Here is a 27,385-nt window from a genome sequence, read left to right as displayed (position 1 = left end):
AGGCTGGTGGGAGAAGCAGGTGGTCGGGGGCCCCCCCTGGAACTGTGGTCAAACCATATATTATTGTGGGTCAGATTTATAGACGACGTTTTTGTGCTGTGGCAGGGCACAGAAAGCGAAATAGAACTGTTTATAAAGGATCTGAACCAAAATAACCTAAATTTAAAGTTTGTGGGACATTTTAGTCGAACTACCATAGACTTTTTGGATGTTAGAGTAACACCACAGGGAGATAAATTGGTTACCACAGTATTAAGAAAGCCAACAGCTGGCAACAATATTCTTCACGCGCATAGCTCACACCCCACACCTTTATTTAGGAGTATACCGTTCGGGGAATTTTATAGCGCAAGAAGGGCATGCAGTGATCTAAATGAATATTGTAGAGTAGAGCAGGAAATGATTAATAGATTCATCCAAAGAGGTTATGCACCACACATTATTAATGGGGCAGCGTTTAAAGCAAGAAAGTTTGAAAGACAAAAGGTGTTGTTTGAGCCATCAAGACCCAATTGAAAAAATGTGAGGCGGGATCGGACTGTCAGAGGTTCATAACAACTTTCAACTCCGAGCATAAGGAAGTTAGATCAATCTTAAACAAACACTGGCATTTGGTGAGAAATGATCTGATTTTAGGCCCCAAAACAAAAACACATCCAGATATTACGTACAGAAAGTCCAAATCATTGAAAGATCTGGTGGTGAAAAGCAAGTTTCAGGAAAGGAAAGGAGGAACCGCAACCTGGTTACAACAAAAGATGGGTTTTAAAAAATGTCTGAAATGTAAGGCGTGTCAACATGGGTTGAACGGCACACATTTTATGACATTTTTTAATAAAATAGTGACTGTCAAAGGCTTTTTAACGTGCAGGTCGAATTTCGTAGTGTATGTACTACAATGCCCATGCCCAAAAATGTATATAGGAAGTACCACTCTACCTGTATACCAACGAATCCTGCAATAGCGCAGAACATTTATTAATAAGGATAGAACTTATCCTATTGTTAGACATTTTGAACTATACCATGAGAGCAATCCCTCAAGTTTACAGTACAGCTGTTTAGCGGAAATCCCCAAGAAGAAGAGAGGGGGGGGGACAGGGAGAGAGAACTCAGGAAGCTTGAAACTTATTTTATTCTAGAGTTCAACAGTAAGGAGCCTCATGGTTTGAATATCGATGAGGACCTATATACCTGTCTGAAATAAACATATTGTAAAGTTTGAAGAAGAAAAAGATGAAGAGTAATGCTGCACACAAGGAAACCAGTAGTTTTTTTTAAAAAATTTGATATTTTTGATAGACATGCAACAATAAAGTTTGGATATGGAGGGAAGCTGAAATTTTAATTTGATGTTAAAACAGTACAATTAATTAGTATTTAGTGTTTTGAACTTTTTAACATTTTAATAACAGTTAGGATGGTTGGATTGAAAGAAAACTAGCTTTCTTATATATCTTGGTTGAGTACTTGTTTTTCTAGAATTGGGAGGTATCCAGGAATGGTCCTCTCAAAAAAAATATATTTTTTTTAATCCTGTGTTTTTTTAGATGAAATATGAAAAAATGTCGGGTATTAATATATTTATTGTGGATAAACATAAGTATAATAATTGAAACCAACCATATATAAAATATATTGTTTTTAATTTTGTATGTGTGTGAAAAAATGCTTTAGGATAGAAAAAAAAGAATATGACTAAAGTATATAAAATGTCTATCGTTGGCTTTTTTAGAATCAATATACTGTCAAGCATTTGCACTTTTTGGTTGGTGGATATACTGACCTGAAGACTAAAGCACTAGCACTTTTTTGGATATCCAGTACTGTAGAAATTTGCACTTTAAGTCAGTGTAGAAACTGAGTTGAAGATTAAAGTACAAGCACCTTTTTTTATATCTTGTACTGTAGAGAACATGCACTGGTGCTTTTTTGGAAATCTAGTACTGCAGAAATTTGCACTTTAAATCAGTGAAGGAACTGAGTTAAAGACTAAAGCATAAGAACTCCCTTTTTTATATTTTGTACTGTAGGAAATATGCACTGGCACTTTTGTATAAACATCAAAATTAATTTATGGCACTTGCCCTCTAATCGAGTATTAATGGACTGTGTACAATTTATATTGCAAATGAAAAGAGGATAAAGAATTGTATGCGCATAAAATTGGTTTATACAATGGAAAAGTGACAGAAATAAGTAAGAAATTATTTTTCTACGGAATATTTCAATTTCCATGTGGTTGAATCAAAACAAGCATACTCCTCTTATCAGTTTTGAATAAGTATTTACAGTATAGAGCTGCGAAAATGGTATATTATTTATAAAGGCTGTGTTATACAAAATGTTTAAAGATGGCCGCCAAACTCACAGTGAAAATATTGTGTACCAAAATGCAGTCCGTTGTTTTGAATATCTATTTTAACTTTAATTAAATGGTGTGTCTACATCGTGAACAAGGCGGCGTAAAGCTGTCGAAACGCGTTGATGTAATCATCACTGTAAATAAAGAAGTCGAATGACCTCTACCTCTTCGAGTGCTGGATAATTCTTGCCAAAGGTGATAATTTTATGCTGATATATATATATATATATATATATATATATATATATATATATATATATATATATATATATATATATTACCTACTGGCGGTCGCCAGTAGGTAGTTATAGTTAGGACCTATTATCCATAGGAAATCCGTAACATTCTATTTGGAATACCTTTGGTGCCGGTTGACGAATCCTCGTGAAATATTCAAAACTATTGGCCCGCTCCGGTCCGCTCCTATCCTGAAAGTCTCGGGGTGATTCGTCAAGCGGGGGCCGAGAACAAAGGGGGTTCCAAAACGTGTTTTCCCCATGCAATTTTCCATAGGGACCTTTAGTCGCAGCTACAGCACGAACTGCTGAACGGAATTACACGACATTTGGCAGAAAGGTAGACCTTGGTTCAGAGTCGTTCCTTTTGGTTAAATGGTGTAAATCCGTTCAGTAGTTCCTGAGAAGATCAAAAGTAAAATCACATATATATATGGGCGGAGCCTAACCACACATCTCATCGTGAGATCTGATTGGCTGTCAGCATTTCATCCAAGAAGTGTTGGCAGCTATCTTGGGACCAATATACATGATAGTACCTCATTTAAAAGCATTGCAGCTAATAGAAGGTTTTAAGACTTTAGTTACATTATAAATCATTTGTTGATTATCCCATACTCATTTTAGGAATTGTGGTGTGTTCTAAGGTGATTTTACCATGTGAAAAAGCCTTCTGCTGGGATATCATGAATCATGTTTGAGAGAAAACTATTTTCTCATGCTTTTCCCACAGAGGTTTGGAAGGTGATCTATAAGCTAAACTGAGAGCATATTGTCTGTAAATTCACATTATCTTTCTCAGTCATGTGAGAATGAAGTCTGACATTCTTAGTAAAACATGTACATCCAACAAGGGCAGGGACTGTCAGTTGATTCCTTTGTGTTCTACTGCAGCTTCCCAGAGTGTTCTAAAGAACAACTAGAGTGCTAACAGTACTACTTATGACAAACGGATGGCACACCTGAAGCCATCTTGATTGGAATAAAGTGGTAACTCTTAAAGCATTTAATTTAAAAAGGAACAAAATGAGGGGGTTCATTTTGCCATAGAAAGTATGATTAGTGCTGCAGAAAGAAAAATTAGGGCACATTTTGAGTGACTTCTCATATCCTCTTCTATTTCATTAAAAAATGTTAACATGCAGACTGAAATATGCACTTTAAATACCAGCAGCATACTTCCCTGGTGAGCAGTAGCTTTACTACAGTGATCTAATAAGCAACTAGAGTGCTAACATTCCGAATTTATGGCAAATGTGTGACACATCTGAATGCCTTCTTGATGGAATCAAAGTAAAAATCTGAAAGTATTTCCTACTAAGGAAACTAGAGCGCTAACAGTCTTACTTATGACAAAATTATGGCACACCTCAAGCCATCTTGATTGGTATAAAAGTGGTAACACTTAAAACATTTAATTTACAAAGGAACAAAATGAGGAGGGTCATTTTGCCATAGAAATTATGATTAGTACTGCAGAAAGAAAAATTAGGGCACATTTTGACTTCTCAAATCCTCTTCTATTTCATTAAAAAACTTCTGACATGCAGACTGAAACATGCACTTTGAATTCCAGCAGCAGACTTCCCTGGTGAGCAGTAGCTTTACTACAGTGATCTAATGAGCAACTAGAGTGCTACCATTCAGAATTTATGGCAAATGTGTGACACATCTGAATGCCTTCTTGATGGAACCAAAGTAAACAAGCATTGAAAATGCAATAGGTCTCGCCCTCGTTTAAGTTAAAGCAATTCTGTTTGTAATTAGGTGGCTTTTTATCTTTGCTTATATTAGTGTTTTTCAAACTTTCATGTACATAACATGCATATGTATGCATATATGTATATGTATGCATGCATTTATATTTGTATTTATATAGATATGCAGATTATATATATGTTTACATATGTATGTGTAAATATATATATATATATACACACATACATATATAAATGCATATGCATATATATGTGCATACGTGTGCGTGTAGAGAGAGGTAGAGACAGGTAGAGAGGTAGAGGTGTAGAGGTGCAGCGGTAGAGAGGTAGCGGCAGAGAGGTAGAGAGGCAGAGAGGCAGAGAGTAGAGAGTGAGTAATAGAGAGTAGAGAGTGAGCAGTAGAGAGTAGTAGAGAGTGAGTAGTAGACAGTGAGTAGAAGAGAGTGAGTAATAGAGTAGTTGAGAGTGAGTAGTAGAGTGAGTAGTAGAGAGTGAGTAGTAGAGAGTAGTAGGGAGAGAGTAGTAGAGCGAGAGTAGTAGAGAGTGAGTAGTAGAGAGAGAGTAGTAAGTGAGTAGTAGAGAGAGAGTAGTAGAGAGTGAGTAGTAGAGAGTGAGTAGTAGAGTGTGATTAGTAGAGAGTAGTAGAGAGTGAGTAGTAAAGTGAGTAGTAGATAGTAGTAGAGAGCGAGTAGTAGAGAGGAAGTAGTAGAGGTTGTGTAGTAGAGAGTGAGTAGTAGAGAGTAGTAGAGAGTGAGTAGTAGAGAGAGTAGTAGAGAGTGAGAAGTAGAGAGAGTAGTAGAGTAGTAGAGAGTGAGTACTAGAGTGAGGAGTAAAGAGTAGGTGAGAGCGAGTAGTAGAGAGTGAGTAGTAGAGTGTAGTAGAGAGTGAGTAGTAGAGAGTGAGTGATAGAGAGAGAGTAGTAGAGAGTAGCAGAGAGTGAGTAGTAGAGAGCAAGTAGTAGAGAGTTTGCAGTAGAGAGTGAGTAGTAGAGAGTAGTAGAGAGTGAGTAGTAGAGAGTAGTACAGAGTGAGAAGTAGAGAGAGTAGCAGAGTAGTAGAGGGTGAGTAGTAGAGTGAGTAGTAAAGAGTAGTTGAGAGCGAGTAGTGGAGGGTGAGTAGTGGAGAGTGAGCAGTAGATAGTAGTAGAGAGTGAGTAGTAGAGAGTGAGTAGTAGAGAGAGAGTAGTAGAAAGTGAGTAGTAGAGAGTAGTAGAGTGAATAGTAGAGAGTGAGTAGAAGAGAGAGAGTAGTAGAGAGTGAGCAGTAGAGTAGTAGAGAGTGAGTGGTAGAGTAGGAGAGAGTAGTAGAGTGAGTAGTAGAGTAGTAGAGAGAGAGTAGTAGAGAGAGTAGTAGAGAGTAGTAGAGTAGTAGAGAGTGAGTAGCAGAGAGTGAGTAGTAGAGAGAGGAGTAGTAGAGAGTGAGTAGTAGAGAGTGAGTAGTAGAGAGTGAGTAGTAAAGAGTGAATAGTAGAGAGTGGATAGTAGAGAGTGCGTAGTAGAGAGAGAGTAGTAGAGAGTAGCAGAGTGAGTAGTAGAGAGTGAGTAGTTGCGAGAGAGTAGTAGAGAGTAGTAGAGAGTGAGTAGTAGAGTAGTTGAGAGTGAGTGGTAGAGAGTAGTAGAGAGTGAGTAGTAGAGAGTGAGTAGTAGTGAGTAGTAGTAGAGAGTAATAGAGAGTGAGTAATAGAGAGTAGTAGCGAGTGAGTAGTAGAGAATGAGTAGTAGAGAGAGAGTAGTAGAGAGTAGTAGAGAGCGAATAGTAGAGAGCAGTAGAGAGTGAGTAGTAGAGAGAGAGTAGTAGAGAGCAGTAGAAAGTGAGTAGTAGAGAGTGAGTAGTAGAGAGTAGTAGAGAGCGAGTAGTAGAGAGTGAGTAGTAGAGAGTAGGTAGTAGAGCGTGAGTAGTAGAGAGAGAGTAGTAGAGAGTGAGTAGTAGGGTAGTAGAGAGTAGTCAGTCAGTGTCAGTCAATGTCAGTCAGTCAGTGTCAGTCAGTCAGTGTCAGTCAGTCAGTCAGTCAGTGTCAGTCAATCAGTGTCAGTCAATCAGTGTCAGTCAGTCAGTGTCTGTCAATCAGTGTCAGTCAGTGTCAGTCAGTCAGTCAGTGTCAGTCAGTCAGTGTCAGTCAATCAGTGTCAGTCATTGTCAGTCAGTCAGTGTCAGTCAATCAGGGTCAGTCAGTGTCAGTCAGTGTCAGTCAATCAGTGTCAGTCAGTGTCAATCAGGCAGTGTCAGTCAGTCAGTGTCAGTCAGTGTCAGCTAGAGCAGCTCTGCTGACCTGGTTCTCTGGCTGTAAAGCAGCTCTGCTGACCTGGTTCTCTCCCTCTAAAGCAGATTTGCTGACCTGGTTTCTTTGGCTCTAAAGCAGCTCTGCTGACCCGGTTCTATGGCTCTAAAGCAGTTCTGCTGACATGGTTCTCTGGCTCTAGAGCAGCTCTGCTGACCTGTTTCTCTCCCTCTAGAGCAGCTCTGCTGACCTGGTTCTCTCCCTCTAAAGCAGATCTGCTGACCTGGTTTCTCTGACTCTACAGATGCTCTGCTGACCTGGTTCTCTGGCTCTAGATCAGCTCTGCTGACCTGGTTCTTAGGCTCTAGAGCAGCTCTGCTGACCTGGTTCTCTCCCTCTAAAGCAGATTTGCTGACCTGGTTTCTCTGGCTCTAAAGCAGCTCTGCTGACCCGGTTCTATGGCTCTAAAGCAGTTCTGCTGACATGGTTCTCTGGCTCTAGAGCAGCTCTGCTGACCTGTTTATCTCCCTCTAGAGCAGCTCTGCTGACCTGGTTCTCTCCCTCTAAAGCAGCTCTACTGACCTGGTTTCTCTGACTCTATAGATGCTCTGCTGACCTGGTTCTCTGGCTCTAGATCAGCTCTGCTGACCTGGTTCTTAGGCTCTAGAGTAGCTCTGCTGACCTGGTTCTCTGGCTCTAAAGCAGCTCTGATGACCTGGTTCTCTGGCTCTAAAGCAGCTCTGCTGACTGGGTTCTCTGGCTCTAAAGCATCTCTGCTGGCCTGGTTCTCTGGTTCTAAAGCAGCTCTGCTGACCTGGTTCTCTCCCTCTAAAGCAGCTCTTCTGACCCGGTTCTATGGCTCTAAAGCAGTTCTGCTGACATGGTTCTCTGGCTCTAGAGCAGCTCTGCTGACCTGTTTCTCTCCCTCTAGAGCAGCTCTGCTGACCTGGTTCTCTCCCTCTAAAGCAGATCTGCTGACCTGGTTTCTCTGGCTCTTAAGCAGCACTGCTGACCCGGTTCTATGGCTCTAAAGCAGTTCTGCTGACATGGTTCTCTGGCTCTAGAGCAGCTCTGCTGACCTATTTATCTCCCTCTAGAGCAGCTCTGCTGACCTGGTTCTCTCCCTCTAAAGCAGCTCTACTGACCTGGTTTCTCTGACTCTACAGATGCTCTGGTGACCTGGTTCTCTGGCTCTAGATCAGCTCTGCTGACCTGGTTCTTAGGCTCTAGAGTAGCTCTGCTGACCTGGTTCTCTGGCTCTAAAGCAGCTCTGATGACCTGGTTCTCTGGCTCTAAAGCAGCTCTGCTGACTGGGTTCTCCGGCTCTAAAGCCTCTCTGCTGGCCTGGTTCTCTGGTTCTAAAGCAGCTCTGCTGACCTGGTTCTCTCCCTCTAAAGCAGCTCTTCTGACCTGGTTTCTCTGGCTCTACAGCAGCTCTGCTGACCTGGTTCTCTGGCTCTAGAGCAGCTCTGCTGACCTTGTTCTGAGGGTCTAGAGCAGCTCTGCTGACCCAGTTCTCTGGCTCTACAACAGCTCTGCTAAACTGGTTCTCTGGCTCTAAAGCAGCTCTGCTGACCCGGTTCTATGGCTCTAAAGCAGTTCTGCTGACCTGGTTCTCTCGCTCTAAAGTAGCTATACTGACCTGGTTTCTCTTGCTCTACAGGAGCTCTGCTGACCTGGTTCTCTGGCTCTAGATCAGCTCTGATGACCTGGTTCTTAGGCCATAGAGCAGCTCTGCTGACCTGGTTCTCTGGCTCTAAAGCAGCTCTGCTGACCTTTTTTCTCTGACTCTACAGCAGCTCTGCTGACCTGGTTCTCTGGCTCTAGATCAGCTCTGCTGACCTGGTTCTTAGGCTCTAGAGTAGCTCTGCTGACCTGATTCTCTGGCTCTAAAGCAGCTCTGATGACCTGGTTCTATGGCTCTAAAGCAGCTCTGCTGACCTGGTTCTCTGGCTCTAAAGCAGCTCTGCTGACTGGGTTCTCTGGCTCTAAAGCATCTCTGCTGGCCTGGTTCTCTGGTTCTAAAGCAGCTCTGCTGACCTGGTTCTCTCCCTCTAAAGCAGCTCTTCTGACCTGGTTTCTCTGGCTCTACAGCAGCTCTGCTGACCTGGTTCTCTGGCTCTAGAGCAGCTCTGCTGACCTTGTTCTGAGGGATTAGAGCAGCTCTGCTGACCCAGTTCTCTGGCTCTACAACAGCTCTGCTAACCTGGTTCTCTGGCTCTAAAGCAGCTCTGCTGACCCGGTTCTATGGCTCTAAAGCTGTTCTGCTGACCTGGTTCTCTGGCTCTAGAGCAGCTCTGCTGACCTGCTCCCTTGGCTCTAAAGCAGCCCTGCTGACCTGGTTCTCTCCCTCTAAAGCAGCTCTGCTGACCTGGTTCTCTCGCTCTAAAGTAGCTATACTGACCTGGTTTCTCTTGCTCTACAGGAGCTCTGCTGACCTGGTTCTCTGGCTCTAGAGCAGCTCTGATGACCTGGTTCTTAGGCCCTAGAGCAGCTCTGCTGATCTGGTTCTCTGGCTCTAAAGCAGCTCTGCTGACCTGGTTCTATGGCTCTAATGCAGCTCTGCTGACCTTGTTCTCTGGCTCTAGAGCAGCCCTGCTGACTTGGTTCTCTGGCTCTAAAGCAGCTCTGCTGACCTGGTTCTCTCCCTCTAAAGCAGCTCTGCTGACCTGGTTCTCTGCCTCTAGAGCAGCTCTGCTGACCTGGTTCTCTGGCCCTAAAGCAGTTCTGCTGACCTGGTTCTATGGCTCTAAAGCAGCTCTGCTGGACTGGTTCTCTGGCTCTAGAGCAGCTCTGCTGACCTGGTTCTCTGGCTCTAAAGCATCTCTGCTGACCTGGTTCTGTCCCTCTAAAGAGCTCTGCTGACCTTGTTCTCTTTCTCTAAAGCATTCCTGCTGACCTGGTTCTCCTCCTCTAGAGCAGCTCTGCTGCCCTGGTTCTATGGCTCTAAAGTAGCTCTGCTGACCTGGTTCTCTTACTCTAGAGCAGCTCTGCTGACCTGGTTCTCTCCCTCTAAAGCAGCTCTTCTGACCTGGTTTCTCTGGTTCTACAGCAGCTCTGCTGACCTGGTTCTCTGGCTCTAGAGCAGCTCTGCTGACCTTGTTCTGAGGGTCTAGAGCAGCTCTGCTGGCCCAGTTCTCTGGCTCTACAACAGCTCTGCTAAACTGGTTCTCTGGCTCTAAAGCAGCTCTGCTGACCCGGTTCTATGGCTCTAAAGCAGTTCTGCTGACCTGGTTCTCTCGCTCTAAAGTAGCTATACTGACCTGGTTTCTCTTGCTCTACAGGAGCTCTGCTGACCTGGTTCTCTGGCTCTAGATCAGCTCTGATGACCTGGTTCTTAGGCCCTAGAGCAGCTCTGCTGACCTGGTTCTCTGGCTCTAAAGCAGCTCTGCTGACATTTTTTCTCAGACTCTACAGCAGCTCTGCTGACCTGGTTTTCTGGCTCTAGATCAGCTCTGCTGACCTGGGTTTTAGGCTCTAGAGTAGCTCTGCTGACCTGATTCTCTGGCTCTAAAGCAGCTCTGATGACCTGGTTCTATGGCTCTAAAGCAGCTCTGCTGACTGGGTTCTCTGGCTCTAAAGCATCTCTGCTGGCCTGGTTCTCTGGTTCTAAAGCAGCTCTGCTGACCTGGTTCTCTCCCTCTAAAGCAGCTCTTCTGACCTGGTTTCTCTGGCTCTACAGCAGCTCTTCTGACCTGGTTCTCTAGCTCTAGAGCAGCTCTGCTGACCTTGTTCTGAGTGTTTAGAGCAGCTCTGCTGACCCAGTTCTCTGGCTCTACAACAGCTCTGCTAACCTGGTTCTCTGGCTCTAAAGCAGCTCTGCTGACCCGGTTCTATGGCTCTAAAGCTGTTCTGCTGACCTGGTTCTCTGGCTCTAGAGCAGCTCTGCTGACCTGCTCCCTTGGCTCTAAAGCAGCCCTGCTGACCTGGTTCTCTCCCTCTAAAGCAGCTCTGCTGACCTGGTTCTCTCGCTCTAAAGTAGCTATACTGACCTGGTTTCTCTTGCTCTACAGGAGCTCTGCTGACCTGGTTCTCTGGCTCTAGAGCAGCTCTGATGACCTGGTTCTTAGGCCCTAGAGCAGCTCTGCTGATCTGGTTCTCTGGCTCTAAAGCAGCTCTGCTGACCTGGTTCTATGGCTCTAATGCAGCTCTGCTGACCTTGTTCTCTGGCTCTAGAGCAGCCCTGCTGACATGGTTCTCTGGCTCTAAAGCAGCTCTGCTGACCTGGTTCACTCCCTCTAAAGCAGCTCTGCTGACCTGATTCTCTGCCTCTAGAGCAGCTCTGCTGACCTGGTTCTCAGGCCCTAAAGCAGTTCTGCTGACCTGGTTCTATGGCTCTAAAGCAGCTCTGCTGGACTGGTTCTCTGGCTCTAGAGCAGCTCTGCTGACCTAGTTCTCTGGCTCTAAAGCATCTCTGCTGACCTGGTTCTGTCCCTCTAAAGAGCTCTGCTGACCTTGTTCTCTTTCTCTAAAGCATTCCTGCTGACCTGGTTCTCGTCCTCTAGAGCAGCTCTGCTGACCTGGTTCTATGGCTCTAGAGTAGCTCTGCTGACCTGGTTCTCTTACTCTAGAGCAGCTCTGCTGACCTGGTTCTCTGGCTATAAAGCAGTTCTGCTGACCTGGTTCTCTCCCTCTAAAGCAGCTCTGCTGACCTGGGTCTCTGGCTCTAGAGCTACTCTGCTGACCTGGGTCTCTGGTTCTAGATTAGCCCTGCTGACCTCTTTCTTAGGCTTCAGAGTAGCTCTGCTGACCTGGTTCTCTGGCTCTGCAACGCTCCGCTGACCTGGTTTCTCTGGCTCTACAGCAGCTCTGCTGACCTGGTTCTCTGCACTCACAATGCACGCACCGACTTCGCGAAAATATATTTAAAGATAATATAAGTTTATTATAAGTACAAATATATTATTTTTATGAACATCTTAGATAATCTCTTGATTGCGAATGCGCAAGAGCAGGAGTCGCGGACTGGTCGCATACCAATCGCGCACATCGCCTAATATTAAATGTATATGATGTAACTGAAAAACACGCAGCCGTCACACACCGTTCGCGGATCCTTCACGACTTTTCTAAAATGGCGGCTAGAATCCGTGCACCCACCGTGATGTGTTCACTTTGAGTGCGTAAAGAGAAAATAATTTAAATATATTAAAATAAAAAATGAAAACAATTTTTTGCAATTTTCAGAAAAATATGTTATTTAATGAATAAAATATTTATAAATAAACAGTTAAAAAACTGTAGAAAATCAGTAAAAAAAATAGGTATAACTACTATCACACTTAAAAATTAGCATTTAAAAAACCTTTGAAATTCACTGAAAAAACCCATAGGTTTCAGAGACATTATAGTTAGAAATTAGCATTTAAAAAAGCTTTGAAATTCACTGAAAAAACCATAGGTTTCAGAGACGTTATAGTTAGAAATTAGCATTTAAAAAAGCTTTGAAATTCACTGAAAAACCATAGGTTTCAGAGACGTTATAGTTAGAAATTAGCATTTAAAAAACCTTAGCAATTCACAGAAAAAAAACATAGGTTTCAGGGGTGTTATAGTTAGCTGGCCATTTCACTCGTAGAAAACCATAGAAATTCCTCCATTATAGTTAGTTCTGGCAACTATAACTCGTGCGCCCGCAATACACTGCTGATGATGTCACATATTGCATCATTCATTACATGTTCAGTGATATCACTGATGACATCATTGATGACATCTCAAATGACATCACTGATGACATCACTGATGACATCATCCACGTGACAATCTGATACACCTCATCATACACTAGTATAACCTTTCATCACTCACTGTAAAATACAGAGTACCATATTTGAAACCATTGACACACCAATACCAGTTACTACATACCAACTCACTGATTCCTAAGTCTACACACACAACTATCCATTCAACAACAGAATCATTTATACATGCAGTCACTAATTAATAGAACACTATCAAATGCACTTATACACTTATACACATTTATAGACATTGACACATCAGCAGTCATCTTAGTAGCTTATGCAGTCATCCTACTCACTCATGAAAAAAATTAATCACACTTACGTTTACTCACCTACACACTTATACAAACACAAACTCATTTTTTCATACAGATAGTAACTCACACCAAGGTGCCGATTCCAATCCTGTAAAAAAATGTCCCGTACGACTCGTATCCGTATTTTTTTACGTACGAATCGTACAAGTGCCGTCCCACCGGTGAAGTACGATTCGTACGTGTAAATACATACGACTCGTATCGGGAAAATGTCTATGAGACGTCGTCGTAATGTTTTACGTACAACTTGTAAAAAGGAAGTCCGAGCGCACAAGTACGATCCGTACCGCCCTTCCGAATACACAAGCGTATGTAAAACGTCCCGTATGGAGCGAACTCTGTACTACTCCTATCCCGGGTAAACTTGTGCCCGGGATACGAGTCGTACAGCCCCCCCCTCCCCCCGCGTATGTCCGCACGGCCCCCCGTATGTCAGCACCGTACCCCCCGTATGTCAGCACCGTACCCCAGCCCCGTACTTGGCCGCACCGTACCCCAGCCCCTTACTTGTACGCACCGTACCCCAGCACCGTATCCCAGCCCCGTACTTGGACGCACCGTACCCCAGCCCCGTACTTGTACGCACCATACCCCAGCATCGTACCCCAGCCCCATACTTGGCCGCACCATACCCCAGCCCCATACCTGTACGCACCGTACCCCAGCACCGTACCCCAGCCCCGTACTTGTACGCACCTTACCCCAGCACCGTACCCCATCCCCGTACTTGGACGCACCGTACCCCAGCACCGTACCCCAGCCCCGTACTTGGACGCACCGTACCCCAGCACCGTACCCCAGCCCCGTACTTGTATGCACCGTACCCCAGCACCAAACCCCAGCCCCGTACTTGGATGCACCGTACCCCAGCCCCGTACTTGGACGCACCGTACCCCACCACCGTACCCCAGCCCCGTACTTGTACGCACCGCACCCCAGCACCATACCCCATTCCTGTACTTGGACGCACCGTACCCCAGCACCGTACTTGGACGCACCGTACCCCAGCCCCGTATCCCAGCCCCGTACTTGGACGCGCCATACCCCAGCCCCGTACCCCAGCCCCGTACTTGGACGGCCGTACCCCAGCCCCGTACTTGGACGCGCCGTACCTCAGCCCCGTACCCCAGCCCCGTCCTTGGACGCACTGTACCCCAGCCCCGTACACCAGCATCGCGTCTGTACGCACCGTACATATGCTAAAACGACTCGTACTGAACCAGGACACTGTAAAAAGCACAAGGAGGGTCAATTCGACTCGCACAACACCACAAAACACGTCTACAGGAGAAAATACATCAAAATGACTGACCTGGCACATCCAAACAGGCAAACAGAGGGGCAAACTCACAACCACCCCTTATAACACATCCACCAAAAATTCAAACTGAGGCCCACCCACAAATGGACCAATAAAAAGGGCCCACACACACAAACCATGAGCCTTACCAACAGACTCACTGCAGATACAGACCACACCACAACAACTGCACCCATAGACCGTTACATATACACCTTCAAACACACTCCTTCACACATACCCCCTCTACACATTCACACACACACCTTCACATTCACACCCACACACCCACAACCATCCACACCCTCACCCCACACCATGCCCGCAGACAAGAATCCAAAGTTCACAAGGGAGGAACTGGACATCCTTGTCAACGAAGTCATCAGAGTCGAGCCACAGCTCTTTGGAACATTGGTCAGACAGACCAGCATAGCCGAAAAAACATGCATGTGGCAGAGGATCGTCGATCGGGTGAATGCTGTTGCGCCCATCACAAGGACCAGGAATGAATTCCAAGCCAGGTGGTACGATCTGCGGAGGGCAGTCAAGCGCAAAATGAACGAGGACTACGCCCAGAGCAACATCACTGGAGGTGGGCTGCCCCGCCGACCGGTACATTACCATCCCTGAGAGGAGAAGGTGATGGCCCTGCTTCCGCCGGTGGGAGTACACGGAGTCGGAGGAGTTGCCGAGCCTGGTGAGTACACAAACAACTTACGTAACATGGGGGTAATGGCATCCACACCCCAACTACAACAAATGCACTCACCTACCCCCAAGCCCTCACCAGACACAACCACACCCAAAAACAACACTCATGCCACTAACATGTGTATGCCCCATTCACAAAGCAAGGCCATGTCATGTCCCAGGCTACACAAACCATAAACCCAAGACTGGATGTCCGGGATGCTGGGAGGGTGGGGATCACAAAACACATTGTACAACTCAGAAACAGACACCATTGCCCTCAGCCCGTATGGCCCAGGTACATACCCATGCACCATGCTCAATGCACAGGGACTGGCAAAGTACTGACAAAGTAGCTGACACTTGGCCCTGCTGTAGGCAGCACAAGGCCCTCCTGTGACCACTGCAAACTCAAACACAAACACAACAAGCTCAGATATCTAGGACAGGAACTCACACTCACTGACATGGCAGCATGCTCCATGGGGACAGATACATCACCTGGGAGACCCACTGCCAAATCACACTACACCCACCAGCAGGCACCGTCAATCAACCAATCAATCGATCAGGGTACTTGTAAGGCGTGCTACTTACCCGTGAGGGTCTCAAGGCGCTGAGGGGGGGGGGGGGGGTGCCACTACTGCTCGAAGAGCCAGGTCTTGAGGAGTCTTCTGAAGGCAAGTAGGTCTTGGGTCAGTCGTAGGTGGGTTGGGAGGGTGTCCCAGGTCTTGGCAGCGAGGTAGGAGAAGGATCTGCTGCAGGCGGTCGTACGTTGGATGCGGGGGACAGCTGCGAGGGCGAGGCTGCCAGAGCGGAGCTGGCCGGTGGGGGTGTAGAAGCTGAGTCTGATGTTCAGGTAGGCTGGTCCGGCGTTGTGGAGTGCCTTGTGTGCGTGGGTGAGGAGCTTGAAGGTGATCCTCTTGTCGATGGGGAGCCAGTGCAGGTCTCTCAGGAGTGGGGTGATGTGGGTGTGGCGGGGGCGTTGACGATCAGTCGTGCGGAGGCGTTTTGGAAGCGTTGTAGCCGCCGTTGGTGTTTGGCTGGGAGTCCTGCATAGAGTGTGTTGCCGTAGTCCAGTCTGCTGCTGACGAGGGCCTGTGTCACTGTTCTTCTTGTTTCGGTCGGGATCCACCTGTAGATCCGGCGGAGCGTGCGTAAGGTGTTGTAGCAGGAGGAGGAGACGGCGTTGACCTGCTTGGACATGGAGAGGGAGGATGCGAGGATCAATCCTAGGTTGCGTGCGTGGTCGGTGGGTGTTGATGCTGTCCCCAGAGCGGTCGGCCACCAGGAGTCGTCCCAGGCTGAGGGTGTGGGTCTGAGGATGAGGACCTCCGTCTTGTCTGAGTTCAGTTTCAGACAGCTGCTCCTCATCCAGTCGGCGATGGCCTTCATACCCTCGTGGCGGTGTGAGGGTCCTTGGTGTGTGTGCGGATGTGCTGGGTGTTGTCGGCGTAGGAGATGATGTTGAGGTTGTGGTGGCGGGCCACTTGTGTGAGGGGGGCCATGTAGATGTTGAACAGCGTCGGGCTGAGGGATGATCACACACCCCTTACACAAGCACACACCCCCGGGGCAGCCAATGGAGTTACCCACTCTCACAATAGACATGAGACACAACATATCAAGCCACAGCCAAAGAAGCATCCAAGCCCAAATTCGACATGTCAAACACTCTGGAGAACATTTCAATCTGTCCCCTGCATCATACCCATCCACAAGTGAACATTGATGTGAATGCTAGGCACATACAACTACCTGGAGGAACTGTGGCAACTTGAATATGTATGAAACATGGATGTCGCATTAAACAGCATTAACAGTGTCTCTCTCTCACACACAGGGCAACGTCATGGATCTCCCCCCAACAATGGGGGGGAAGTACCACAGTCCCAGGCTCGGGAGGAACCTGATCCCACCGGCAGCGACACCTCACAACACTCCGCGGATGACCACAACCCACCTGGCCCCTCTGGTGTCCAAGCCCCTGCAGTACCTGCTACAGGTACATCTGTGCCAACCACCACCCCCATTACTGCCACATCCCAGGAGACACCCAGGAGCCCTGCCCACACTGAACAACTGAGCCAGTCTGACCTGGATGGACAAGGTTCGCCGGGCACCCAGGAGGAGGCAGACAACACCGCAACTGCCATCCCTCAGGGGTCCCGTAGACCCGATGTTCCCACAACGGCAGGCCAGGCTCGTGTGGGCAAGGGTGATGGGAGTGGAGGCAGGCGGAGGTGAGAACCTGACCAGCCAGCTGAAGGGACCGGTATGTCACACGTACGCAACATCATGGAGGCATACCGGTGTGACACCAGGGCCATTAGTCAGGTAGTGGCGACCCTCACAGACATTAAGAATCAGCAGGCCGAGCAACACGCCAGTCAACAACAACACCAAGGACGGTTGGAGGCAAGACTGGCTGAGCTCTTGGCGGTGCAAACGGACATAAGCCGTTCACTCCGTCGGATCGCCGACAACATGGGCGACCCTCCCTGTGCCACCAGGCGAAGACCACCACCAGCCACAGGGAGGGAGGAGGAGGAGGATTCGTCCGACGGAGCGTTCCAAGCATCATCAAGGCCTGCATCTGAGGGTCCCCCGAGGAAGGTGGGTCATCCACGGAAAAGACTGTGAGAGGCAGCAGACCATCCACATCTCCCAGGTCACCTGGCCTGGCACCTGGCCTTCATGCGCAACAGCATCACCTCATTCACTGACATTCTCTGCCACATGGAGTTGCTGGTCACAGTCTGACCAATGATGACCAACACTGTGGTCTGGACTCTGATGACTTCAAATGCCAAGGATCCCATCTCCCCCTGTGAACTTTGGATTCTATGCACCCGGTAGAGCACCTTATTTATTTCTAACAAACCACGCAACCCACCGAGAATAAAACTAAATTTTTATTATTAGATGTTGCAGTCATTTTGCATTAGTCCACAACATACGTGTGGGTAAATGTCAAACTATGCCTGAGTGTTGAACTAACTCCAGCCATCCATACCCTGGAATCTGAGTCCGGTACAGGACACACATGGGTCACAATGTATCATCCGATACATACTGGGAGCCCAATACTCACCCGTGATGGCCTCAAGCTGCTGAGGGGGGGCTTGCAATACTGTGTGGACAGACCAATCAGGAAGAGGATGATGAAGGCCTAGAGGTCATGGCTCATGTGGAGGTTCCCGGGGAGGGAGTCCCAGGTATGTTTGGCCAGGTGGGAGAACCATCTCCTTCATGCTGGAGTTTTGTGGATGTGAAGAATGGTGACCAGGGCAAGTTTGGATGCATAGAGTTGGCCCAACGGGGTCTTGGATGACAGACGTACAAGGTTGAGTTTGGGGTCTGGGGTTGTTGACTGCCTCCTGAGTGTGTGTGAGGAGTGTGAAGGTCATCCTGCAGCACACAGTGATCCCTTGCAGCTATCTCAAGTGGACGTTGATGTGGCTGGTGCACGGGATGTTGAAGCTGAGGTGTGCAGATGCACCCTGGATGTGGACAAGTTTGCCGGGAGTTTGGCTGTACTTGCTCTGTAGGGTGCGGGGCTGTAGTTGACACAGCTGGTGTCGTGGGGATGGTTTGTCTTGCCTTTGAGTGGATCTATCTGTGGATCATGTGCATCATTCGGAGGTACAGATGCTGGTGAGTAGCATGGCAATTGTGAGCGTCGAGTACAGAATGCACACCATCTTGTGTGCGTGGTCACTGGGTGCTGGTGCAGTGCCCTGGCGGGTGGGACACAAGGAGTTGACCCAGCTGTAAAGGGACAATCCTCAGATTATAACCTCAGTCCTGGCCAAGTCCAGCCTCATGTGGCTGATGCACACCCATTCATCAACGGACCTCATGCCTTCTTGAAGGTTGGAACCGGCAATGGCTGTGTCTCTGGTGAGGGTGAGGAGCAGCTGGCTGTCAATGGCATACAAGATGATGATGAGGTTGTGTGCGCATGTGATGGTGGAGAGGGGGGTCATGGACACATTGAAGATTGACACGCTGAGAGATGAGCCCTTGGCCATGTTCCAGATGAGGCCACTGTACTACATGCTTAAGGCTTGAGTCCCACTCCCATGGCCTTGCTGGTGAGCTACTAGGTGATTTCATCAGGGTCCATACCCGGGATACCAGTGTTGGAGATGTGTGAGCTGACAGTGTGTGAGCACATCATGTCTAATGCTGTGGAGCGGTCAAGGGGGGTGGCCTCACCATTGTGGAGCAGGGAAAAGTTGTCGTTGTTGGTGGTAATGATGACGTTTGCAGTGGGGTGATTACAGTGGAAGATGGCCTTGTGAAGGTTGCCTGGAGCTCTTTGCGTGGAGGAAGTTTGTCAGTTGCTCGTTGCCTGTCTTCCTGATGACATTTGCTGGCTAGGGAAGCACGGTGATGTTCCTTGAGAGCCTGCGTTCCTGCCGTCCGTTGTCTAAGAAGGGCCTGGGTCACTGCATGCATCTATCTACCATGGAATGTGGCTAACTCCAATGATACATACATGACGTGCTGGACGGGGGCTACAAGGATGGGGAATGATGTGGTTGAGATGTTGTGTGGCAAGGGCCCTGATGGAGATCCCCAGTGGATGTTGCACATGAGCCGGGTGTTGTATCTCCTGATGATGGAAGTGCTAAACCTGAGGGGGGTTGGTCCCGCGTATAATAGTGCGTTCTGCCTCTGTGTGCCAAGGCTTGCGTGTATGTCCATTTGCTTGCAGTGGTAGAAAGTAGAAAGGGATTGGCTCTGCCTTGCAAGGGTGGGCTGTCTTGTGGATGGAGAGCTGATGTCAGTGCACTCACAATGCAGAAGAGCTCCTTGATGTTGTGCGCTGTGTTTGCCTCTGCACCTTCTGAAGGATCTCCAATTGTCCTTGATGATGACATGGTGATGGCTGTGTGTGCCGTTTGCCCTGCTTGTAAGGCCACTGATGGTTATTTGTGTTGCAAGCTGTGCACAATAGTCCTGCTAGACGGGTATGAGTCCACTAGCTCTGCCTGGTCACAGGTGGTGTAATTCTTGATGTGCGTCACAGGAAAGTCCGTCAACGTGGCTAGATTGTTGGATCAGTTGCTGATCCAGTGTGTGAGGTTGCAGGGTGTGGCGGTGGTGTTGGTTCCAGTGTCCCACACAGCATGTCTGTGTTGACTTACATCAAGCATCTGTGGGGGTTTGGTAGCGGGGTGTGTGGCAGTGTGTTGCTTGTCAGAAACGTGGATGCCAATGTGGATGGACCAATGATGGATGCTGGTGTGGTTCTCATCCAGCCAGAAGTTCTGGGCCCACAGCCACATGTATCCTGTGGATGTGAGTGCGTGCGTGAAGATGGACGTGTTGATGGCTTTGTTGAATTGTAGATGTAGGCTTGGAGATCTGTAGATGAGTGTTACTCTGAGGGTTTGCAGGGGGTTTGTGCCAAACCCGATTAGTGACCCTGAGTGCGTACTTGGGAATAGATATCAATTCATCCCCCGGGATTGTTAGGGTTGTCCTTGCGGCTGCTCTTGTAGCCGTCTGAGATGGCAATTAAGAAGTTGTGTGCTGCGGATGCTTTTATCCACGTCACTGTCATGAAGGTAATATGTGGTCCTGTTGTGTTGAGGAGGTAACAGAGTCCAATGGCGTGCTGTTTGACAGAGCCGGTGTGGAGTAGGAGGGACATGACCTGGTTGGTGTGCCCGGGCCTGAAAGGCGGGGCAGCGCTGTGTAGGCAGTTGGAGTTGCACACTCAGCATGCGAAGGGGTCGTGTGCGCGCTTAGGGTATGGCTGAGAGTATGTGGTTGATTTTTGGTTGCACATTGCTTGGGGGGTGGCTGCAACATGAGACTGTTGTGTGATGTGGGTCATGCAAGGACATGAGTGTTGTGCAATGTGCACGTTGCATGCGCTGACGGTCGTGTCTTTGGCACCGTGTGGCGCCAACAGTGGCACAGACAAGCTGATGCCAGCCCAATGAATGGGTGGAGGGAGGAAGGGAAGAGCATCTTGGAGGCATGTGGGTTGCAGAATCCGGTAACTTGGTGGGCCCTTGCCGCAGGGGCCGCAGCAGCAGGCGGCATGTACTGGAAACTAGACCGAAAGTAGCACACACAGACAAGGAGGTCAGAAAGGACAACAATTGCAACAGGCGTACGTAAAGGAAGGAGTGTCAGGTTAGTCATGGCTCACCCAGATAAAATGGCTGAACAATCACCAAAGATGACTGACACAGGATCAGGGAACAGAATGGGGATCTGCGCACAGGAGATACACCCTCAGAAGGCGTGTCCGGCCCGTTGGGGTGAGCAACCTGGACAAAAACATACACACCCATGGACCTCATGCACAATAGAGATCATTATCGATGAAGAAATGCATGCATGTTGACGAAATACACATACACTCCTAGGCACAATCTTTGACAACTATGCCAGAGATAACGCATGCAAAGTGGCAAGAGACCTGCATTGACAGAGATGAGGCACTTATGAGTGTGAGGAACACCTTTATTACTCAAACTCACACTAAGGGAAATGCATCTATGTGAACAGACTCACAGGTCAATTGACTGAACATGTGGGACCAACGCTGGACACCCCTTCACAACACGGATGTTGTAAATCCAAATGAACTGGCACACAAGTTAAGGGGAGGAGCCAAACACCTCCTGCTGCACACGGAGAGGCTGCAATTCCCCATTGAGCCTGTCATGGGGATGTCCCACACTATGTCCACCCGTAGCATCCCATAGGTTTCAGAGGGAATTTTTACACACATTGATGCCTTCACCTGAATCCTACACCCATTACAGATGACTGTCAGGAAGGGTGACTATCAATTCATGGGAGTCATGCTACATGTTATGTGCCCCGTGGTGAGTCGACATGTATGCATGGGAACACAACATGCACAGGAGCAGTACCACACATTCCAAACACGTACCACCCAAAAATTGCCTTGATTCAATCCTTACCCAAAATGACCTTTCCCCGTGTCCGTGCATGGAACGCTGATTCACCACACGTTGCAATACTCATGAGGAATAGCAGGAGGACAACGATGACACGAGCAGACAACATGCGCAAGTACCTGGGAATGACAGACACACAAGAAGTCAGCGCAAAGAGTTTTCTACGCATACATGGTCATTTACTAAACCTGAACAATGTAGTCCCCATGCTAATTTAAAAGACAGTGTCTCTGGGAAAATGTGTGGAATGACATCCTCACTCGAGTGACACATCAGAACACACATCTAAGTCACTTAGCATACAGTCAGCTGGACACACATATTGCAACACATGCCACCCAAGGATACAAGCGTGCACCCTCAGACCCAGTGAATCACCATTATGAGAAGAAGTTGCGTATGAGCTGACTCTGGAAATCCTCCTCCTCCTCCTCGTCACTTGCCTCGTGACCAAGCCCTTCATCCAGTGGCAAAAAAATGTAGGGCTGCCATCACCTTCATCTTGGGGGTCAGCGCAGTAGGATACCTGTGTCGCGGTTGGAGATGTGGTTCCAGCTTGGCGGTCAAGTCCTCAATCAACTGTGGTGTGAATCTGTACCGTCGGATGCAGTCATGATCCCTCATGGCACCCAAGTCTGGCATTGGTCGGGGGACAAGCGGTGCCCTGCAGAAAATTGAATTGCATACCGAAGATTTTGAGCATGACATCATCAATGTCAATGAACAGAGCACATGCTAAGCTGCTACTACACATCAGATGAAAACAGAGTCTGATCTGTGCAATACATCCAGGACACGTATGCCAGATTGGTGAGACTCCTACAAAAACCAAGATACATCCCTTGATTGGCAAGTCGACATGACATGCCCTGAAACGTACTGGGGGCCAGTCTGAGTGAACAGCCAGAGACATCACAGGAGTGACATACATCCACATAGCTGCATTTAAAGGACGTCATCTCATACAGACAGCTGACGGCAAGCTCGACGCACAGGTCACATGGAATGTCAAATGTACAGATCCAACACATTGCAATGAAGGGGTACACGTGAAAACAGAAACCACAGACATTGATACGACGCAGATATGTCCTCATGTGAAAATGTCATGTCCAGTGCATACAGACCATGCTTACGTGGAAATCCACATGTGGCATGGTGTGCGCAGATGTGTGCTATGCCCATCTCCACACAGACACATGTTGGATGCAGCAACAGCAGATGTAGTTGACGGAACACTAACAGCAAGCTCATGGGAACACATGACACACACATGACATTGTCACATCGGGGCACGCTGATCGTGAAATGTCAGTTAGTAGTGTCCCTGTCCATGGCATCAGGGGACAGTTGAGGGTGGTGGTGACTGTGTCATGCCAGTGATGCTGTGCTTGACAGGTTTGGACTACAGGCACACATGTGCAAAGTGTGAAGGGGAAGTGTGCCACATAGTGCCCCATCACACATGACATATGTACACAGGTCATCACACATCAATTGTGCAACTACATGAGGAGACATGTGCAATTTCACTGCCTGACACACCTAGGCCATGCACACGAAAGTCCGCAATGACAATGACTTGATGTACAGGCTTGTGCGAGTCTGATACCTCCATTCCTTTCGTGTGCGCATCCTATCACCAGTGTAAGCGGGTGAAACGCACCGTACACACGCTCTGAGAGCTTGTGTACGGTCCGTATCACTATAGGAGTAGTGCCGTAGGAGTACGCATGTGTGTACGCTCCGTACACACACGCGTACTCCTACGGCACTGCTCCTATAGTGATACGGACCGTACACACGCTCTCAGAGCATGTGTACGGTCCGTATCACTATAGGAGTAGTGCCGTGGGAGTACACTTGGTACGGACCATACACACGTCGTGGGTACAGTCCGTATAACTATAGGACTATAGGAGTGGTGCCGTAGGAGTACGCGTGGTACGGACCGTTCTGATAGTGCTGGACCTGTCTGCCGCATTCGATACGGTGAACCACGACATCCTGATAAAAAGACTAAAGAACATCGGAGTCGGAGGAGTCGCGCTTGACTGGTTCCGCTCCTACCTGACGGATAGATGGCAGGCAGTAGCTATCCCTCCATATCAATCAGAGTTCATTAAAGTTCCGCATGGGGTCCCACAGGGATCTGCTATTAGCCACATACTTTTTAACATTTATATGCAACCCCTGATGAGGATCATCAAAAGCCATGGCATCAGCGTGACAAATTACGCAGATGACACCCAGCTAATGATCTCTCTTGATGGAGCCCATGCAAACTCACTGGAGACCTTCCACACTTGCATGCTGGAAATGTCACTCTGGCTAAACCAGAACTCACTACAATTCAACAGTGTTAAAGCTGAAATACTGCACTGCGTAGTGGGAAGAATCCCCATAAGTCTACCTACAGACTTCTGGCCTCAGCTGCTAGGAGACTCGCCTACCCCAGTGAAATCAGTAAGGAATCTCGGAGTCACTATTAACAACAGCCTGAGCCTTGAGACTAACGTCAACAAGCAGGTCAGCAGCTGCCTTGCCTTACTGCGAGGACTGCGAAAGCTGCTACCTCTCCTGCCCCCACAGACTAGAGCTAACATAGTCAGGAGCACCATCCTCAGCCGCCTGGATTACTGTAATGCCCTTTTGCTGGAATCCCCTGCCTATCTCATTTCCAGACTTCAAAGTATCCAGGCGGCTGCAGCCAAACTGGCACTCTCTCGGGAACGAAGATCTTCCACCACTTCTGCCCTGGCCGACCTCCACTGGCTGCCTATACACCAGAGGATCTGTTTCAAATCCTTATGTATTGTCTTCAGGGCAGTTCATGGGCTAGGCCCCCGACCACTCCAAAATAACTTTAACTGGTATGAGCCTACACGGTCTCTTCGATCCTCATTTTTAAACTTTATCAGCATTCCTAGGATCAAGAAAGCTACCTGTGGGGGAAGAGCCCTCAGTATAGCCGCAGCTCATTTATGGAACAACCTCCTATTGACATCAGAAAAACAAACAAATTGATGGCCTTTCGTAAAAAGGTGAAAACATGGCTCTTCCCCAAAAATCTACCAAAAAAAATCTAACTGATCAGCACCTTGTCCACTGTCCTCTTCTGTTCTACAGGGTTCTCAGCTGTATGTACCTAGCGCCAGGATGCCCGTAGGGTTGCAGAGCGCTCTACAAATGCTATAAATAAATTTGCCTTGGGTGCACCACTCGTGTTTCTTTCAGGGTAAACAAGAGGTGGCATGACTTCATTGTATTGCTGTGCTCACCTGTTCCCAATCACTAGCTTCTCGGTATATTTCTCAATCTAGTTTTGGGATGGTGTGTCCTATTTTTCCTTGTGTCCAAGTGGCATGGTGGGTCTAACAACTGGGGAGTACAGGGCTTACATATGTGCGGAGTAATCTAGCTGTTACTCATTAAGCATTGCCTGATATGCACTGTGACATATTGTTTTGGTACTCATGTGTCAGATGTATACAGGTGACTGATGTTTTTCTGTATGTTCACCTTGCCCACAGCATCATCAACGGTAACCGAGGGTGACACCAGCACGGACCTTGAGGAGGGACCCAGCACCAGTGGCACCAGTGCTGGCGAGTCATCGGGAGCCAGTGGCACAGAGGGCGAGGGAAGTCAGTCAGAGGACCTGTCTGGTGGCGACACCAACTACGACGCAGACGGGTCCAAGGCTGACCTCATCGAGGGGGCAGAGGCTACCACTACACCTTGCAGCAGCCCAACATCTGGTCCCGCCTCCTCCATTCCCATCACCGCCCTCCCAGTTGCTCCAGTCCCTTCTGTCCGTGCTGACCACCACCATGTCTCCTTCGGTCCAGGCACCGCACCCCCTGCCCCTGTCACCCCTGCTGCCCTCAGTGCTGAGTCTGTGGACATACAGCCGCAGTTGCAGGTTGGCCAGGCAACGATGCTGAATGTCCTCCATGGCCACACCAAACTGCTGACACAGATGGTGTCGTTCATGGAGGGCATGTCATCAGCGATGTCTGAGCAACGCCGGTTTCTGCAGTCCATGGACTCTTCACTGACGGTAGCAGTGTCTCTCCTGCAGAGCTTTGTCCCCCCCTACCCCAGCCCCATCCACAATTCCCTCTCCCATACCTGTCCCATGCACACACAGACCTTTCCACGCACGCACCACACCAGACACATCCAGCACACCACCAAGACAGGGCAAGGGCACACATCCTGACATGCACACTCAGGGGGAGATAGGCACACCCACTGGGTCTGGGGCACAAAGCCATACACGCAGCCACAGTCTGAGTACGCATGCCTCACAACCCAGTCCCTCCACCAGCACTCCCCTTGGCTCCCCTGCCCCCACTGTGTCACCAACTCGCAAGCGGTCAAGGAAGTCCCCGGGCAGGGGAGTTGAGTCCACCCCCATGTCCACCCCCTCCCCCAGGAGCACTGAAACCCATCCCTGCGCCCCCTCTCCGTTGTCCATGGTGTTTCCTCCGGGGCAGGGGTTACTCTGTCCGCCCTTGCAGAAGTGTGCAGCGCCGAGCCCCACCCCTGTGGTGGACACGTCCACCCCTGCACCCACCCCACCTACCCTTCCCCCACCTGCCCCTGTGGTGCCTGGTCCTTCCCCACATGATGCCCCCCCCCCCCTCGGTCGACGAACCTGAGGGTTCCAGTGTGCAGGCAAGCTAGGGAAAACATGTGCCCCAGTGTCCCCCCAAGGACTTATATGATGGACTGGCCATTGGCCTTTGTATATAGTCTTATTACTTCCTTTTGTTTAATGCTGAATAAAGCATTTTATTTTTCCTTTGAACACTATTGCATTTCAGGTATTGATGTTGGTGCTGAGGCTACAGGAGTTGGGGATGTGGTAATGTGTTATTGTTCTGAGAAATGTTCGAGTCTGATGGTGATGAGGTTGACCATGGTATCTGCGTGCCATCACAAGGTCTCTGCCAAGTATCATTTGTAGTGTGTGTTATTATGGTTTTGAAACATTGTCCCAAGGAGTGTTCCTTCCTCTGTGGCACCTGACAGCTTCCCTGCAAAGAGTTGCCCAATTGTTGTGCTGACCTGTGTCTACATTTCCTTTGTTGGTGACGGATCCCTTCAACTATGGCCATGCCTGCTCAGCAATGTCTCCGGCTGCATCGGCTGTGCCATCCTTGCTAGTCACTGTACTTGTGTATTGAGTATGTTGGAATGCCTTCATGGAGAAATCCTCCCTTTTCAGCACTATGCATGTGTGTAATCCTGGCCTAGCACACATCTGGTACTTGTTCTGCAGGGTATTTGGGCACGTGACTCACAATTGTGGGCATTGTATTTGTGGAAACTCCACCCTATTCCTTCCATAAGAGACAACATCTTGGTGGCTGGCCCAGCACCTGTACAGTCCTGTCATTCCTGGGATGTGCGTGACAATGTGTGTTCCCTTTGGCTCTCTTACTTTAGTAGGCAGTGACATGACTATACAGTCTTGTGGCATGATCTCAGTGTGTGTATTGTGCTGCATCTGCCAGGGGTGGGTATGCATGTGTCATTTGTCCTCACACCCACATGTGGTGTGTCATGCAGTGGGGGAAAGACAGCCATCCTCCTGGGAGTGGGACACTGCTGTCAGTGATGTGTTGTTATGGCACTATCATCATAGTCAAAACTCAGGGATGCATACATACACCCATGGAGTCGTGGGCATATGCTAATGATGTACACACCCCCATGTCCATGTCCACTGCTTGGAGTCCTCTGCACCCACCCATATATGTCTGTCCACTGCTGGGAGTCCTCTGCACCCACCCATATATGTCTGTCCACTGCTGGGAGTCTTCTGCACC

Source organism: Triturus cristatus, chromosome 8 (genome assembly GCF_964204655.1).
Source record: "Triturus cristatus chromosome 8, aTriCri1.1, whole genome shotgun sequence".
Classification (NCBI taxonomy): Eukaryota; Metazoa; Chordata; class Amphibia; order Caudata; family Salamandridae; genus Triturus; species Triturus cristatus.
The sequence above is the reverse complement of the archived record's forward strand: the minus strand, read 5'-3'. Positions refer to the sequence as shown.